Genomic DNA, 13,598 nt, shown 5'->3' with positions numbered 1-13,598 from the left:
GTAGGTAATGTAACATCCCGCCTTTTTCCGTCAACTTTTCCGTTTAACTATTTAAGTTCCGTTAGATGTTTATAACACATCTCGTTAAAATGCGTTTGAATTATCTTGTTAGGTAATTCCCGCACCCGATTTAAGTTGAGGGACCAATCTTGCCAAATGTTGAAACTTGTGACTAGGTCAAAGAGTCAAACTCTCATTCTATCCATTCATTCATCTCTTCCAATTTCTTAATACTTCAACTTTTCCTCTCAACTTCAAGAACAAAGATTCATCATCCAAAACCGAGCTAGTGATCTTCTTGCCAAACAAAATACATATTTGAACTCCTCGTGATCTCCTCTTCGTTTCCATACCGATTTCATCAATTTTGGGTAACTTTCTAAATCACTAATCTTTGTGTTCTTGAGATTTTTAAGTTATAAGTTTGTTAATTAGTATCTATGGCTCAAGTCTAGTTTGTTTATGTGTTTTGTATGCTCGTTTTTGATATTTTGGAGTAACTAGTTCATATGGAAAGTTAACATGCTTAATCTTGAGTTTTAAGTGTTCATGTGTTGTTAGATGCTAAGACTTCATGTTTTAATCTTGTTCCTAGTGATACTAGCTTCATTATGATGTAAAGATTGATCAAAGAAACCTCTTAAACTTGATTATGAAATTTGGTAACTTTTGGTTAGGGTTTCATGAACTAGGAATGGATTTTGAAGCATTAAATGACATGAAGTGTTAATTATAAGTGTTAGGTTGTGTTGTATGCTTAATTACCTTCAAAACGGCATATCATATGTATAAATTGGATTCCCGAAACTTAAATTAAAATTGATAAACTTGAAACTTGAAAATAAACCTCTATTGATCGCTTGACGGGATTTCGGTTATAGTATATGATGTTTTTGCTTGATGAAAAGTGCTTAGTCGCGTTCCTTGTCGAAAGAGCTTTCCGATGATATAAAATACATGTTCTAATTGTTTGCGGTTTGTAAAATGTGTTGGTTTGTGTTTTGGTTCGTGCAATTGAGAAATTCAGCAAACAGGGCCTGGAAGGCATTTGGGACGCCGTCCAGAAACTCAAGACGCCGTCCCACTCTTCAATTTGGGACGCCGTCTAGCCCATTAGGACGCCGTCCCACTCTTCAATTTGGGACGCCGTCTAGCTATTTGGGACGCCGTCCCATTTGACTAAAACTGGCTGTTCGCCTTGGTCATTTGACATGAAAATGTTTGCTATGCTACGGACCTCCGATTAACATGAAACTTGGCCAACATGCTCATATATGATTATATAACTTAGAAAAATTGTCGGATATCCAACCCGACCCCGTTGACTTTTCTGTTGACTTTGACCCGACCAAGTTGACTTTTAATCAAACTTAACCAAATAATTGTGCAATCGTTCTAACATGTTTTTATACTTGTACCTTGCATGAAACATGACAACTTGACTCACATGCTACATTATTGAGTCGTAACGAGCCATAGGACTAATTGAACATCTTTGACCTATCGTGTTTACCGTTATTGATACGACCTATTTGTTTAGGTCAAGACTAGCATTGTTCCTTGCACACGTTTACTTGTCGAAGTACTTTACTACTCGTGCACTCAAGGTGAGATCATAGTCCCACTTTTACTCTTTTTGAACTTACATTTGGGGATGAGAAAACATAAACATTTCTTTACTAAGTGAACACAAGTACAGGAAAACAAACATTCTACATACGAGTTTAGAACAAAATCCTCAATTCGATTATCATTAGTTACACTTGCCGGGTGTAAGCGAGAACTTATGTTGTATGGATCCATATGGGTTTGACAAACCCTCATTCAAACGGTTCGCTACCGTTTACGAATGAAATATATTTTCGAGAAACAGTGTATGATCTAGCACTAAGTGATGGGGTTCAATGGAAGGAAATGTTAAGCATTGATAATTGGGTGCTCGTGAAACAAACTTTTGGAATGTATTACTATTATTTCATTGATGCAAATCTTGTGGTTCACTTGTACTTACTTACTTAAACCTATGATTTCACCAACGTTTTCGTTGACAGATTTCTATGTTTTTCTCAGGTCCTTGAACGATACATGATACATGTTTCCGCTCATTATTTGATACTTGCATTGGATGTCGGGTATATGTGCATTTCATGGAGCGTCTTTTGACTTTACTTTAAACCGTGTCGCCTAGATTTCATTCGTATTATAACGTTGTAACTTAACTATTGGTTGAACAATTCTTGTAAACTTTGGGAACAATCTTTATTTTGAAATGAAGGCGACATATTTTGGTCAAACTTTGTCTTAAAGACTTATGACCACGTAACGGGACCTAAGTAGACGGCGCCGTCAAACATGATTTGGTCGGGTCGCTACAGTGTTTATCATCTCTGTTGCGTCTACGTACTTTTCTGTAATATTGAATCATAATATTGATACGTGAGCATTCATATCTTATCTTTTATATATTATTTGTGTATCCATGTCTAGTGCTCGAGTATATATATTTATGTGTGCTTGTATGATAAATTTCATCGTTAAACAGTTTATGATGAATCACGAATTAAATACATATATTCCTGAGAAAAGGTATATGTTATGCATGTTTTTAGAAAGCTGGCGAAAAATCAATAACTTTTCATTTAGAAATCGCGTAATTTCGATGAACGAATCAAAAGATATGGTCAACTGAATTATGATTGACGTTAATTGGAATTGGTTTTGAATCTGCAATTAATATTTAAATAACTTGTTTGTAAGATTGATAAATTGGATTTTTGAATATTACCTACCAAGTAAATGAATCCTTATATAAGGTACGTCTTGTTTTGTTGAACTATTGTCAAAATTGACTTGTTGAAACGACTTTGGATAACTTTTGTATGTCGATCTCAAGCATTAGGATTGTGATACACTATGACCTAACCTAGCTTGATAGACATTTATTGACCAACATATGTTCTCTAGGTTGAGATCTACGGTTATTTGATAATCCGAGTTTCGGTCACATTTTGGTGAACGACTTTATATGCTGCTAAGGTGAGTTTCATTTGATCCCTTTTTAATTGCTTTTGCAATTTATATTTTTAGGCTGAGAATACATGCACTTTATTTTAAACGCAATGGATACAAGTACATATTTAATTCTACACTGAGTTTGAACCGAAAATCCCTTAGCTTTGGTAACTAGTAACTGCCAGTTATAAGAACTGGTGGGCGCGAGTAGTTGTATATGGATCCATAGGGCTTGAGATCCCCGTCTATTCCAGGTATAGAAACCCTAGCCTGAACTATAAAACAGACGTATGTTATTTGAGTTTAGTAGACGTTGGTTTGCGTGTATTGTACATGTTGGTTGCATGTATGTTAAAACAAGGGTACTTATTATAACGTTAAAGTTTAGTTACCAGGGTGCTCAATCTTGTAGAATAATTTGATAAACATTTCTGGATGAAACAACTGAAATCTTGTGATCCACCTTTATGTACAGATTATGCAAAACATTAAAACTATGAATTCACCAACCTTTGTGTTGACACTTGTTAGCATGTTTATTCTCAGGTTCCCTAGAAGTCTTCCGCTGTTTGCTTATATGTTAGACAAGCTATGTGCATGGAGTCTTACATAGCATATTTTTCAAGGAAACGTTGCATTCACCAAATCATTACCATGTATCTTATTTTGACTGCATTGTCAACTGAAGTACTATTGTAAACTATTATTTACGGTGATTGTCTATATGTAGAAATCATCAGCTGTCGAAAACCTTTGATTTAAATATTCATTTATGGTGTGCCTTTTCAAAAGAATGCAATGTTTACAAAATGTATCATATAGAGGTCAAATACCTCGCAATGAAATCGATGAATGACGTGTTCATCCATATGGATTTGGAGCGATAGTCACATTGCCTTACAGGGCTCTTCTAAATTGTCTCTTCCACCGCTGCCAGGCTATCTCTCCTGACGTCCCATGTGTTCCAATTGCCAATGAACTAATTGATAGTGCTCCAAATGATCATATATTTAGTCGCAATATCCTTCCAACATGTAAAGTTGTAAGTTGTAATTGTTCTATTTTTAAGTTGTAATCGTTTATATTAAATAAGTGCGAAGACGGAAGATGAAAATGAAGATTTGAAGACGAAAACGTCCAAAATACTCAAATGTGCAAGTTAAACTCCAAGTGGTTCAATTTATTGATGATTAACGTCTAAATATTGATAAGTGTACAAGTCGCGGAACGCAAAGTACAAGATATCTAAGCATACGAAAAGGCGTTCGAAAATCCGGAACCGAGACATGAACCAACTATCAATGTACGAGACAACGGACCTAAAAGTACAAGTCAACCATGCACAAGAATATAATATAATATATATAATTATATAAATTATATAAATTATATATATATACATATATATATATATACATATATATATATATATATATATATATATATATATATATATATATATATATATATATATATATATATATATATATATATATATATATATATAAATATTATGTTGACAAAGCTAGTGGCCAAAAGTTTGTGAGCTGGAATCCAGACCTCCACGATCGCGGAGCTGCAGAGGGTAAAACTTCCACGATCGCGGAGCAGCCAAAATCAGAATTTGCCTATAAAAGGAACGAGCTTCTGCCGAATCCATGGCTCCATCCATACTCAATCTCTCTCTGTTTAATATATATATATATATATATATATATATATATATATATATATATATATATATATATATATATATATATATATGTAAAATATATTAATATATATAATATATTTTAGTTTTATATTAGTTAGTTTGGGTAATGTAAAGGTTATTTTATGGGTTTTAAAGTCGAAATTCTGTCCGTGTAAAGCTACGCGATAAATAATCATTATAAGTTATGTTCTCCTTTTTTAAATTAATGTCTTGTAACTAAGTTATTATCATGCTTATTTGAGCCGAAGTAATCGTGATGTTGTACTAAATATTAAGATGGGTTATTAGGCTTTGGACCATAATTGAGGTTTGGACAAAAGACCGACACTTGTGGAAATTGGACTATGGGTTATTAATGGACTCTATATTTGATTAATATAGATATTTACAAATTGACGTATCTATAAATATCCACATACGCTCGATCGGGTACGATGAGCGGGATATTTATAAATACTAATAATTGTTCATTTGACCTGGGACGGGGATGGATTAATAGTCAATGGACTCATTAAAACAGGGGTGGATTACGTACAAGGGTAATTGGTGTAATTGCTAACAAAGTATTAAAACCTTGAATTACACGCAGTCGATAACATGGTGTAATTATTAACAAAGTATTAAAACCTTGTTACAGTTTAAATCCCTAATTAGTTGGAATATTTGACTTCGGGAATAAGGTTAAATTGACGAGAATTTTATAATTATGACCGATGGACTATTATGGGCAAAAACCAGATAGGTTTCAAATAAATCCAGGACAAAGGACAATTAACCCAGGGTAATAAATTAAAATCAAACGTTAAACATCATGATTACGGAAGTTTAAATAATCATAATTATTTTATTTCATATTTTATCGCAATTTTATATATTGTCATTTAAATATCGTTATTTATTTTGCGCTTTAAATTAAGTTATATGTAATATTTTTCATTAGGTTTTAATTGTGACTTAAGTTTTAAAATCGATAAACCGGTCATTAAACGGTAAACCCCCCTTTTTTATATTATTACTAATAATAATTATATATAATTTGTACAAATATAGTTATATAAAAATATAGTGTAAAATAAGCCAGCTCCCTATGGAACGAACCAGACTTACTAAAAACTATACTATTATACGATTAGGTACACTTCCTATAGTGTTGTAGCAGAGTTTAGGTATATCCCATTTGTAAATAAATAATAAAACTTGTGTAATTTGTAACATATTTCGTAGTAACTATAATAGTATATTTCGTACCCCTCCGCTCGCACATCACTAATCTCCCTAAGAAGCATTGGAAATCTTGACTTTCCCTTGAGAATCGAGAGCGTTGATTTGTGATATTGCTAAAAATGAACACATTTCTAGTAGCAATGTTGGTCAGAAATGATAAGATTTAATTTTTAATTGTGCGATTTCGAGTTGTAATTTATATAAAATTTCTAAAAATGTTAACAGAGCATCAAGGTGGATAATATGTCAAGAAAACTTTAAAACATGAAAGGTACAAGTCAACGAATAGAGTGTACAAGATATTAAAGCATGAAATCTTAAATCATCAAAGAGTACTAGTAACCATGCACAAGGTGCAAGTTCAAGAGCAGTTGTCTGACTAATTTTCCCAAAGGATAAAATATATATGAGAAGTAGGTTAAAGGTAGAAGTTAGGTTGGAGGTATGCATTTAACTCCTGGAGGAAAATGAGGAATTTATTGGTCAAGTAGAAATTATCAGGCAAAAAATTATGGAGTAAATTAGGGATGCATTCATTACATATCGAACACAGAAGCATAAATACTCCTTAATATTTTCACAAAAGGGGGAGTCTGAGAACCATCAACTTTCATTTTCTATATTTCTATTAATCTTAAGTTTCAAGTAGGAGATTGTACTATAATTCAAGTATTGTACGAGTATTTTTATTTCAAGTTCCAACCTTTTGAAGATAATGAAAGTGAAGATGTTTGTAAGTTGTATCTATTTTATTATTCCTATGTCTCGTAGCTTAATTTAAACTATGTTATCTAGTCTAAATAATTGTAATGTTTGATTAAAAATAACGGTTTGTGTTAATTAAATTTATATTTCTATTTAATGTTTACATAAAAGAACGATTTTTGTAAAACTAGAATATCAATTATTAATGGAGTATGTATTTGTTTAATAGTGTGCTAATTTATTAATTCAATACATATATTTACAATTGGAGATAGATATAAATAGCCATATACATTTGATCGGACACGGTGAACGGGTTGTTTATATATTTTAATGATTGTGCAGTTATCCGAACACAGGAGAAAATTAATTTTAAATAAACTAAGTTGATACACGGGTGGATTATACACAGGAAAAACTGGTATAATTGTTGACAGAAGTGAAAACCACGTTACAGTGTAAATTATTATTTATATAAATATTTAATTATATTCATTGGGACCCCGGCGTCAAGGACACTTGCGTTGGGTAGTTTTGACTATATATCCGCACTAGAGAACTCTAAGTGGAATCATTAAATATTTCTGGTATAAAGGAAATTAACCCATAATTTCAAAGGAAAAATATCAAACATTACGTATTATAATGACTAAATAAACATAGTCCTTTTATTATATTTGTATCTCTTTAGTATTAAGATTGTATTTATTTGCTAGTTTCATATCCGAAAACCAAACCGAAAAACCGGTCATTAAACGGTAAAACCCCCTAAACTAATCGGTAACTTAGTAATTAACTATAAAAAATCTAGTTTGGAACCTAATGAGTCGTTGGAATGATATCCCGGAATTTACCCTCGCTATATAATTATACGATAGGTACACTTACCTATTATGTTTCAGTATAAATTCAAGTAATTTCTTGTAGTAATTTGTGTAAAAATAATAAATTATCATATTGATGCGCGAAAAGTGGTATATGAATTGTTGTATAAAATAATATGGAAAAATACCTATTAGAGATTGCTACACACTAACGGGCAGTGTACCCGATCGTGTAGTAGTATAGTAACTGGTTTAGTTCCGTGTATCGTTCCAAGGACAGTTGTATTAGTCAAACTAGAATTATAAACTATATTATGATTAACTAAGTAAATGAAGCTTAAAGGTACAAGTTTTATGTTTTGGTGGCTATTTAACGATTTAGCCAAATCAGAGAAGGTTAAATGTAAAAACAATATTTTTGGTTTTTTAAGTTTATAAGATGAAAATAAGTGCAAAGAAAGTAAGTAAGATAGATTTGATATCAATTTAAGGAAAAATGCTCATCTAGACTTTTTACCCTCGATGTTGAATGTTATTTAAGATTAAGACCGGATTGATTGGTTATGCACGAGAACTAATTGATCGGTTCACCAAGAGTAGTCTTGAGTAAACACTCAAACGGGATTACAAGACGCAAGTGATGTTCTTTCCATCTAAGACCTCCTATTTGTAATCAATTAATTCAACTAGTCTAAAGACTTGAAGAATGATCAAGTCAATGGTGTGTTGATCATGATCCACTCCTATGTTAACTTATGAATTAGCCTAGTTCATTCCCTTGATCCGGTTAAATGCTCAATTCACCCAACCCAAGTAATCAATTTAGTGTGGTAATAAGATCCCTATAAACGTCACTAGATAAGGCAAATTACTAACACCTATTAGTTATATGGAATCGAGTAATGAAAATATGTATAACATAATCTAGGGAATTGATCGTTCACCTAAATAACTACACATATCAATTGGGCTATCCGAAAGTATCTACAAGAGTCATTCTTACATCCCTATATAAACTAACCATTTGAACTCAACTTATCCCTTTTGGTAAAAGATGGATAAACACATGTCACTAGGTGTAAATCAATACATTAATTTAACAAGATGATGTTTCTTAATCAAATGAACATATCAACTAGTTGAATCGAAAGGATTAAGCTTTAACAAGAATGGTTCTTGTATTCAAACATCAAACTATCGTGCATAATAACAATCAATCAAAAGTAAACATTCAACATCTCAGTTATTTATCTAGATGAACATTATAGAGTTTAGCCAACAATCATAATTACAAACAAAATAACAATCAACTGATAAGTAGATTTCATTGTTGGAGGACAAGAAAACAACCTAATAGAGAATGAATCTTGGATGGAGAAGGTTTTGATCTTTGAAGACTTGATGTTGATCCTCTTTCAAGAGCTTGGAGTTCACCAAATTTGCTCCCAAAATCGTCTCAGTAACCTCTGGTTTCGTATGTTTCAAACAGTCCCTCAATCAGTAGGTTTTAAAGTGGAGAAAGTAGGTCAAAAGGCAAAAGTAGCTGAAAACCTACTACAGGATGGCGTCCTAAAGGCTGGACGGCGTCCCGTTCTTAAGAGCTGGATGGCGTCCCAAAGACTTGGACGGCGTCCCACATTAAAAGGCTGGACGGCGTCCCAAATCCTTGGACGGCGTCCCAATGTACTGAAAATTGCTGTTTCGTTTTCTTTTCAATCTTCTTTCATTTGGACGAAGCCTAACACCTTTGATGCCTTGTTTTACCATTTTAGAGCATAAATTAGACCTTAACTTGTATCGGGATCAACCAAGGTCATAAATCATCAAAACTCTTTATAAATCACTCTCCGATACAAATTTGCACATCTTGGCCTATTACTTGTAGAAACACCTTCATTATCCTTGATTCTAGAGCATTTTTACACGATATTGCGATAGATATATATGATGTTATTGAGCAATATCAAAACACCCCACACTTAAACCTTGCTTGTCCTCAAGCAATTCTTTCTTTACAAAGTAGAACAATATCAAACACAATCACACAATATAGATTACAAACATTACATAAATCACTCGAAGCACACGATACACACACGTTGATATGGAACGCAACTCACGCTATATGAAACACACGCTTTAAGTATAACACACCTTTATTGTAATCACACTCACGCTATATACACAATGGAAACACACACACACACACATTTTTGGGAGATTAGAGCCAAGTATCCGAAAAATTTGATCCTACGGAAATCAGGACCTTATGAAAACGTTTTATGGTTTTTGAAAATATCATGCTAGTTTTAAAACTAGGCACGTTTTCCGATTTTGTCGGATTTTCTGAATTTTGAAAAATGAGTGCGGGTTTCCCGCTATTGGTCAAGCCAATCCCTCTCACGGTACCTAACACCACGCGATGCCGGTAAGAAAATAATGTGCTTAGGAGGATACACATTACGTCCGGATATCATTGACAATTATGAGGTAATCATCTAATCCGTTAAATCAATCATGAAGATTGAGGTTCATCAGTCTTAAAAGCTGATATCTTACCTTTCTGGAGGTTATCCACTGGGAATCTGATCAATTCACTGACATTTTGTGTATCATGGTGCGCTTCCCATTTTACTAGTAAATCTCCCTCATTGAGACAAACTTTGACTACCAGTTTCCCTGTTTGACGTTGAGGCCTGGTAGATTTCCAGTCGATGTTAGTAATGACTTTTCAAGATTTTTCGTCACCTTACAACTGGTCTGGACTACATCTTCTAAATTAAATCAGTAAGTGTGTCATTCGAAAGACCTTACTTCCTTGAGGATGGAATAGATACATCCTATTGGTCATAAGAAGTGGTCGGACGCAACATTGTCCTTGTTAGGAGAAACAATGAGGATCGTCCTTAGGGTTTTCGATCTGGCGCGAGATCCGGTTTCCGACCACGCTATACAATCACCGCTCTCTCACGGTTTACACTCGTTTTGGTACAAGTGACCTACAAGTTAGCTTTACTAAACTAGTAGGATTTTCATCCAAATAATTGAATGATAGAGCAACTTCAAAGACTATTAATAATTTAAAACATAAATCAACATTTATTTTCTAGATTTTAAGACCACAATGTGTGTAACATGGTTTTTGGACATTTAATCGTTTTTAAGGCTACTTGAAAATTTTAAAATTTTTAAATAAACGCCTTAATTTTAGTAAAACGAGTTCCCGATAAATTTCTATTCCCCACCCCACACTTGAGATCATGCAAGGCCCTCATTGCATGAAATCAGAAAAAGGATTAAATTTAGAGGGCAAAGTGATAGGGTGATTGTAGAAATTTTCAATTTTTAACCTGCAAATCGTGGAACATGTAGACGGATGCCGCTGAACTTACTGCCAGCATAAGAGCATCGTCCATTCCGCGATTATCATCATACACACATCATAATATCAAATGTTGCTGAACTTAATGCCAGTCTTTGAAGTTCAATCACGCTGCACAATTTAACAAACCACACAAATAATACTAAAAATAATGGTGTTTTTTCAACCACACCCATTATCAATCCACACAATTAGTTAATTATTACAAACCAAATATTGTCTAAAAACACACCATACAAATTAAATTGTCTGAAAACAGTGTACAAAATGATCAAAGGCACGCAAGCCTTAACTGGATTAGTTACCATATGGCCAAAAGTAGTTTCCCGAACCATCTCTGTACGGGCATCCTTTCGGGTATTCCGGATCAAACTGGTTCCTAGAATCCTGCATCGCAGTGTTATTATCATAAATCGGGTGAGGAGGAGGTGGGTTTTGAGGATCCGTGTAATATTGGGGTGTCAGACGTGTCGTCCTATAGTACTGCTCGGGGTTGGAATAAAACAACTCTGAGTTATGGTTATTCCAATCAATACCATAACTCATCCATCCCTGATCGTGCACTTGAGCAATCTGTCGTTGCTCCATTCGCTGCTGACTATCCCACATTCGATCATTGTGTGTCCTTTGCTCACTCGAACTCAACCTCATATTATTAACACTACTAATCAAATTATCCCAACTAGATTGGGATGGATGCCAAGGGCCCTGATCACCAATGTTCGTTTACGCCTCCATTTCTGCTTCTTCCTCAACCTGCTGTTCTTGCTGCACGCCACTACCACTCGCGCCACCTACGCCACCTGCCACAAAAGGTACCAAATGCCCATTTCTATCTTTCATAAGAATTTCAGCATTGATATAAGAAACCTTCTTTAATGGTTTCATGACGTTAGTACACTCCTGTAATCGGCTGAAATCTATGTTGAAGTGTCGAGCAATTCTGGTGATGTAGTGGCCTACAAGAAGCGGCTTTTCTCACCGTGTCTCGGTAGCGATGGTCAGAAAATAGTTTCCTATCAACCCATGAATGTCGGTATAGCGACCCCGTTTAATTTGGTCCATTATCCATAGATCCAAAGTTTTAACCTTTTCGTTGCCTTCGACTCTCGCATTGAAAGTGCATGCAATGAGTCGATGCAGAAGTCTATCATCCCTGGATGCAATCTCATTATACCTGTGTCTGCTCGATTTGAATGGTGTAGACGCATTTGGCCTTCTCAAATGTTTCTGCGTAGTCGTCGTCATTTTGAACCAGTCTCAACCAAACTCGAGGATCATTTAGATCCTCCTCTTCTTCCTCTCCAAACGATGATGATGAATGTTGTTGCGGTGGTGGTGGTGATGGAGCCAAACCTGCGGTCCTGCCTCTCTTTGCTGGTCCTCCTCGACTAGATTGTCCCTACAAAACATAATAACACCAAACCAAAAGAACATAGAGACCATTGTGTTAATGTTAGCTAAAAACATAACCGAGTAGCAAGAGAACTTAATCATTCCATTCAAAGTTCATAAGTATTATGAATCATTTAAACAAAAGCGTATGTTCACAATTTTTAACCAAAGTTAACCAAAGTCAATATGAACTCGCTAATACACTTTCAAAAATGAAAATCACAACTTCACAATTTAGCATCAACTTAGGACTCAAGCATGTTGCGTTAATAGGTCATAACATTTAAACTTGCATTCTAATAATATTCATCACAAATCATAACACAATTTTCACAATTTTAGCTCAAATGACCATTATAACGTCATACATTATGGCATTCCATTCCAACAATTTACTTCAACAGGCCTAAACTAGTGAAAGTTAAGCATACATATTTCATAAGTTCATTACATTTCAACAATATGCTAAAAATTCAAGAACATTCAAATTATGACCCGGCCAAATTGACATCTATATCACCAACAATAATTAAATACGTCACAACCTTCATTAACATCATACATAAACTCAACTTTATGAATTAACCACCCTAAATTCGGATTCAATTTAAACAAACCCTAGAATCATGAGCATACCCTTAAAAACATGTAATTTTTGCAAAATCAACTCAATATGGGTAATTAAATAACTAAGGCATGTTAATCTAAACAATAATCATGCAAATCAAACACCCCACACTTATCTTTCACCAATTAGACATATAAACATACAATTCAAGTAATTGAGAAAGAAAAATGTGAAAATGAAGTAACCATACCCTAGAAAACATGATTGGAGCTTGGATTTGGTAGAAGAAAACGCGAATTTGAGGTAGGAAATTAGGGTTTTTGGAAGTGTGTTCGTGTTTGGCAGAGAGAAGTTGATAAAAAATGTGTTTTGTGGTTGAGAAATGGGGTGGATAGGGTATTAAACGCGTATTTTTTTTCTGAGTCAGAGGTCTGGGACGGCGTCCAGTACCTGGGATGGCGTCCAAGTTTTAAAGATGGGACGGCGTCGAGTTAATTGGGACGGCGTCCAGGATCATTAAAGTGGGACGGCGTCTAGGAAAATGGGACGGCATCCCAATTAACTAAAACTCACTGACCTGCTTTCTTCGACACTCGCCAGTTTTAAGTCCAAACGTAAATCATTTTGCACAACACTAAAAAATATCGTACACACAAATCAAAATATTTACATTTGTGAACCAATTTTTTTAACGAGTCATTCACCCAACTCGTCCCCATTTCGATTTACGCTTTTTTCTCGAAGTTGAGGCTAACCTCATCTTCGATTTCTAGG

The sequence above is a fragment of the Rutidosis leptorrhynchoides genome, chromosome 6 (genome assembly GCF_046630445.1).
Source record: "Rutidosis leptorrhynchoides isolate AG116_Rl617_1_P2 chromosome 6, CSIRO_AGI_Rlap_v1, whole genome shotgun sequence".
NCBI lineage: Eukaryota > Viridiplantae > Streptophyta > Magnoliopsida > Asterales > Asteraceae > Rutidosis > Rutidosis leptorrhynchoides.
The sequence above is the reverse complement of the archived record's forward strand: the minus strand, read 5'-3'. Positions refer to the sequence as shown.